This window comes from Cupressus sempervirens, chromosome 9 (genome assembly GCF_028749045.1).
Source record: "Cupressus sempervirens isolate cs-2001-9-10 chromosome 9, ASM2874904v1, whole genome shotgun sequence".
Lineage (NCBI taxonomy): Eukaryota > Viridiplantae > Streptophyta > Pinopsida > Cupressales > Cupressaceae > Cupressus > Cupressus sempervirens.
The window spans coordinates 668,321,486-668,327,403 of record NC_143126.1 but is presented as its reverse complement, the minus strand read 5'-3'; positions in this window follow the sequence as shown (position 1 = coordinate 668,327,403).

The following is a 5,918-nucleotide window of genomic DNA, read 5'->3' as shown; positions in this document are numbered from 1 at the left end:
AGGATAAGCCTACAATGGTGTAGCATGGAAATCAGTGGTGTAGACAACATGTGCTAAATAAAGAGTGCAGATAACTGTGTTATCAACATGACAACTCAGTGAATGATGCATAATCCTATGTTGTAGACACCATGTGCATAATTAGAGTTGCATAACTCAATGAGAGTACACAAACTCCTAAGTGTCTTACCTAAAATAATAAGAAAATAATGTAAAATAATTAAATAATGCATTAACCTAAGTAAAACTTAAGTAAGTGTAATAAGTAAATACTTATTTACACCAACAGTCTCTAATATCATTCTTCAAATCTTGCTCCCCTTCACTCCATAGAAGGACAATCACATAGTCAAGCCCCTCTTTTCTTTAGGGACACAAATCTATTAAGTCCCCTCTTATCTTCGGGCATGAAATTGCCAAGCCCTAGCTTTATAAGGACACAAATAGTTGCTTTCCATGCAATAATCATCTTTGATTGAGAAGCTAACTTGAGATGATAAAAATCCTCCAAACTCCATTGCCTCAAACCTTCTATTTACTTGTATTCTTTATAGAAAAACTCTTGTAGCTTTTTCACCAACCCACATACAATATCCCATAGTTCTTTTTTTCAATAAAAAGAAAATGTATCTTAATTTTCCATCTGTAGAATTCAAAACCTTCAAACTTAGCAATAGTAGTCATTTTATCCAAAGAGAATCAAGCAACTAAAATAAAATGTAAAATAAAAAAGTGGACACTCTTTACAAAATTTTAAGTGAAAATGCATTCAACACTACAGGAAATGGTTCTCCACGTTGACTAGCATATGAATCAATGCAATTTGCAAATTATGAAAGGCCAAGCAAAATATTTCTTCTAGAAACATCAAATACTCTCCAAATTGATGATCTCATAGAATACTGGATAGACACATGGTAGCACTACTCATGATCTTAGTGCTAAACAGAATAAAACTAAATTTAATGATGCTTCTCCCTTCGCTTTCATGTAGTAATCTAATGCTAACAAATAGTGTTCTTTGGCAATGATTCCATTTCTCAATCCATTTTCTTGAATGCCCTTATAGGGAATTTATCTTCTTTAACTCCTCATACTGTTAGAAACATATATTCTTTCTACCAACCAAAATCTTTCCTTTTCCATCTATAATGTATGCATGAATATGCAGCCTCTGCTAACACACACACTTCAACATGGTCCTTATTTGTGGATTCATCTCAGAATGAACATTGGATTGTTCATCTGAAAATCAGCCAGCAAAGCGACCTGTTGCCTTCTATCTAAAGGGAATTGCTTGTTAGATATCCCTAGATTCGAGGTGTTTAAGCAACCAGACCCTCTAAGAACAAAGAATTTGAAAGAAAATGGGACTAATCTATATGAGAATGCAAATTAATCTAGAATGGAGTATGCACGTTTAATCTAAGAACATGTAAAAGAAAGCTACACTAAAATGTATGCATATTAAATCTATATGAGAATTAAACTAACAATGAAAATCTTATGAAAATAAGGAGCTCAAATGAATGCACAATCCAGCAGTAATTCAATGCAAATTCTCATTCAACCTCTTTCAAAATAAAGAGATGAGGGTCTCTTAAATAGACTTTCCTAGAATCCATCAACGGTTGAGATCGATTTCAATCAATGGTCAAGATTAAAGGTGAAGTTCAGTCGTAAAGGAAGATTCCCAAATTAAAGGGAGTTAAGTGATTTAATTTGAGTAGAATAAGGAGTTAACTGATTTAATTCTTTTTTGATTAATAGTGAATTGAAAATTTCCCTTTTTGAACTAAAGAGAGATTTTGGTGAGATATTTAATTTAATAAAATGAGATATGCTCTCATAATTACCTTTTCTATTTAATTAAATAATCTTTTAATTAATTAGAGACACTTTTCTTATTTAATTAAATAACTTCATTTAATTAATTAGGAATGGCTTCCCATTTAATTAAATAACTTTGTTTAATTAATTAGAAGTAAGTTCTCTATTTAATTAAATAAATTTGTTTAATTAATTAAAATATGAACATTTATTAAATTAAATAAATTTAATTCCATAATACATTAGCCTTAAGATATAATTTAATTTAATTAAAGTGTAAATACTTAGTAATTAAATTAAATATTAATCAATAGGTTTAATGTGACTAATATGAGTAAATACTATACGAATTAAATAATAAGCATGATGAATGCAGATTAGGGTTTTCTACATCTGACAATTAAGTCAAGTAGCAAGTAGCCATATAAGAATTTGCCTAATAGAATAGGACTTTAGGATTTATCAGAACTAGACCATAATTGGTTGAGATGGCAATGAGCCAATTTTGGGGTATTACATTTTGCCCCTCTTTGAATGAATGTACGAGCAACACATTCAATTCAAAGATAATCAGAAAGCATGATGCGAACATGAGATTGGTTCCAAAGTTGAATACATGAAGACCAATTTATAAGCTTTTAAGGATTATCTCTAGAACAGAGCTTAATCCCAAGGAATCCAAGTAGAGCACTTAGATACCTAAGATCAATAGCATTTAAAAGACTATCTCCAGAACAAAGTGTAATCTTTAAGGATCTAAACAGAACATGTAGATACCTAGAATTGATAAGCATTTAGAAGATTATCTCCAAAATGGAGTATAATCTTCAAGGATCTCGATAGAACACCTAGATACCTAAAATTGATAAGCATTTAGAAGATTATCTCCAAACGGAGTTTAATCTTCAAGGATCTAGATAGAACACCTAGATACCCAAAATTGAAAGCATTTAGAAGACTATCTCCAGAACAGAGCTTAACCTTCAAGGATCTAGATAGAAAACCTAGATACTTAAGATTGAAAAAAAAAGAGAGAAGATAACAAGGTCCAATCATGAGTCATAGAATCATCCCTAGAATGAGGCTTGATCCTCAGGAGTTAGGTTTTAGACTGTCCCAATACCTGTCCATCAAACTTTGAGAAGAGTTGTTATAAGGTTGATCAATTGATGAAAATAAAAGATATGTAGCAAAGATGCCAGATAGAAAAAAACAAGATGCCCCAAGTGATGAGATACCCCAAGTGGTAAGGACATAAGATGGGAACCAGATGCCCCAAGGAATAGGTATTTAATGATGTTTAATCATCCTGCCCCCTCAGGAGCGAAATCGAAAGATGACACACCAGAAATATGATTTGAAGTAGTATATCATGAGATATAGGATAAATCTGAGATTCAACAAAATATAGAAGAGACCAGAACGATCGAAAGAAGATTTTGGGTTGATTTGAAATGATTGTGAAGTCGTAAAGACCAAGTTTGACCAAATGTTGACCAAATTTAGCCACAGTTGACTTGAGTTGACTATTTTCAAAATAAATTTTGAAAATATGGAGAATGTAAAGTTGAAAGCATTCCAAGAATCACAAAGTATCAAAAAGATTTGGGTTGCACAAGCATTTGATCGCGTCAATCCCTAAAAATTTTAAATGCATTTTTGAGGCTCTTACATCTGTCAGATTTCAAATTTGATCCTGAAAATGGATCCAGAACGGTCCAATTAGCCAGTGGTGTGATTTTTGCGCAAATCTGAGCACTTTGAAAAATTTGGGTCAATAGCTATATAAGGGCTCGAGGGGTCACTTTCAATTCATTTGTGCTTTTTGTCTTTTATTGATTTGAGCTCTGAGAGGGAAATGGAAGTCAACGTTAGACATCATCAATTTGAGCACTCCAGACATCATGGCCATCCAACAGACTACGAAGCACCAGTGAGTTGTCGAGTCCCTTCCTTTGTACTTTTGTTTTCACGCATTTTGAGGTCATTTATTACACATTTTAGCATGTCTTAGAATTGTCAATTCGGTCTTCGCGCGAGGCCTATCTCTTCTCAAATGAAAATCTTCTTTCTTCGCGCGAAGAAACAAGGTGCACTGTTTCTTCGTGCACAGTCGGAGGATCCTCGTGTGGGACGCAATAGGTTTCACGCAAAGATTTAGATTCTTCACGCAAGGCAATTCCTTTCTCGTGCAAGAATCTCTTTTCTTGTTTGAACAGATCTTTTTTCGTGCGAGAAGATCTTTTTTTGTGTGATTGTGAGATTCTTCATGCGAAGAAAGAATGATTTCGCATGAAACTAGAGAGCTTCGCATGAGATTTCACAAATCTCGCACGAAATTCAATGATAATTTTGTTTAAAAGTTTGATTTTCATACTCAAAAATTGCTTTCAAATTGGTTTTGGTGCATTGTTTCGACTTGATACTAATCATTTCATTTGTTGTTTTTTTTTTGTGTGTGCAGGAGGTCTTTGGTGACGTTTCATTCAGATCACACTATCCACGATATGGAGAGTTATTACAGAGTCTTGATGATGCAGATCGGGCTCACATTGCTTGATTGGGTTTGTCCTCTCTATACAAGATTCCAGCCATGATGGTGAAACACGGCTTACTCACAGCTTTGGTGGAGCATTTTCATTCGAAGACAAAGACATTCCACTTGTCGATGGGCAAGATGACCATCAGTCTGGAGGACATCTGGAGGATTCTGAGGATTTCTTTTCATGGCACCCGAGTCATCTATGATACAGTGCCCCAAGTAGGGATAGAGGCATTATCTGTTATGTTCGAGAGAGAGTTACCGAGGGGTAGAGCCATCAGCTGGGATGAGTTGATGCATACCTATGGATTAATACACAGGCTGGCATTCGTGCTGGGTATATTTCTGAGTTACTTGTTATGTCCTGAGAGAGGATAGCATGGGTTAGAGTGTGGATGGGGTGCCATGCTTCGCAGGATGCTCGAGGCACCAGAGATCTTCGGGTGGGGTCAGTGCATGTTGGCCCACCTTTTCCATGAGATGCACGAGGTCATCTTCCATGAGAAGAAGACCATGGTAGTCGGGGTATATGTTTTATAGATCTGGGCCTAGGAGTATCTTCCCATACGTTAGCCAATTTTTAAGGATGGCAGAGAGCCCATGGAGCCGTACATATCCAAATATCGAGGGCATATTACCCAGGCCCACCTGAGTAAGACTGAGCACTGGCAGATGCATCTTGATGACTTGGAGTCTGTTGTATGGTGACCCTGGAGAGAGATAGAGGACTAGGAGGATGCCCCTAGAGAGCTGCCATGGATGTTTAGTTCTCGACCTCTGGTGGGCAAGATGACATCAGTTATAGAGAGATTTTCTATTTCATGAGTGTGGCGGCAATATGGCCGTCCTAAGGACATTTCACATGAGTATTGTGCCTATGACGGGGTGCAGAAGGATGTTGAGCAGAGATGGCCATCACGGATAGATCCAAGGCGATCCATGATAGATATTTGTAGTCTAGCTACAGTTCAGTGGGACTATCTGCCAAAGGTAGTAGATGCAGGGATGATGCCTGTATATCAGGCATTTTTGATTGGCCATCTGTTCCCACACTTCATAGATCCACTAGTGATGTTAGGGTAGGTACAGAGACAAGTGCCCCAGCAGCAGTAGGCACAGCCACAGCCACCAGGTCAGCCACAGATTCTGCCACAGATCTAGCACTAGGTATAAAAAATTCCTATTCCCCCTCATCAGGTGGGATTAGACCTAGGTGTCGGGGGCAGTGGGACAGGACACAGTCGGTAGAGGAGGTAAAGGGCAAAGGAGTACGCCCCTGAGCAAGAGATACTACAGCAATAGGCACCACCACAGCCAAAGGTACCACCATAGCGATAGGCACTAGAGATGCTCGATGAGGATATGCCAGATCAACTGGCAGATGGGGTGTAGGACATGGTACAACGGTATCGTGAGTGGGTTCGTCAGGCCTCTTGACAGTTGGGAGAGTTGCAGATTATAATAGTAGTCTGGGATGCACAACTGGTGGAGAGATAGTGGGAGACAGATCGACAAAGGGAGTGTGCGGAGACTACAGAGCGGAGGT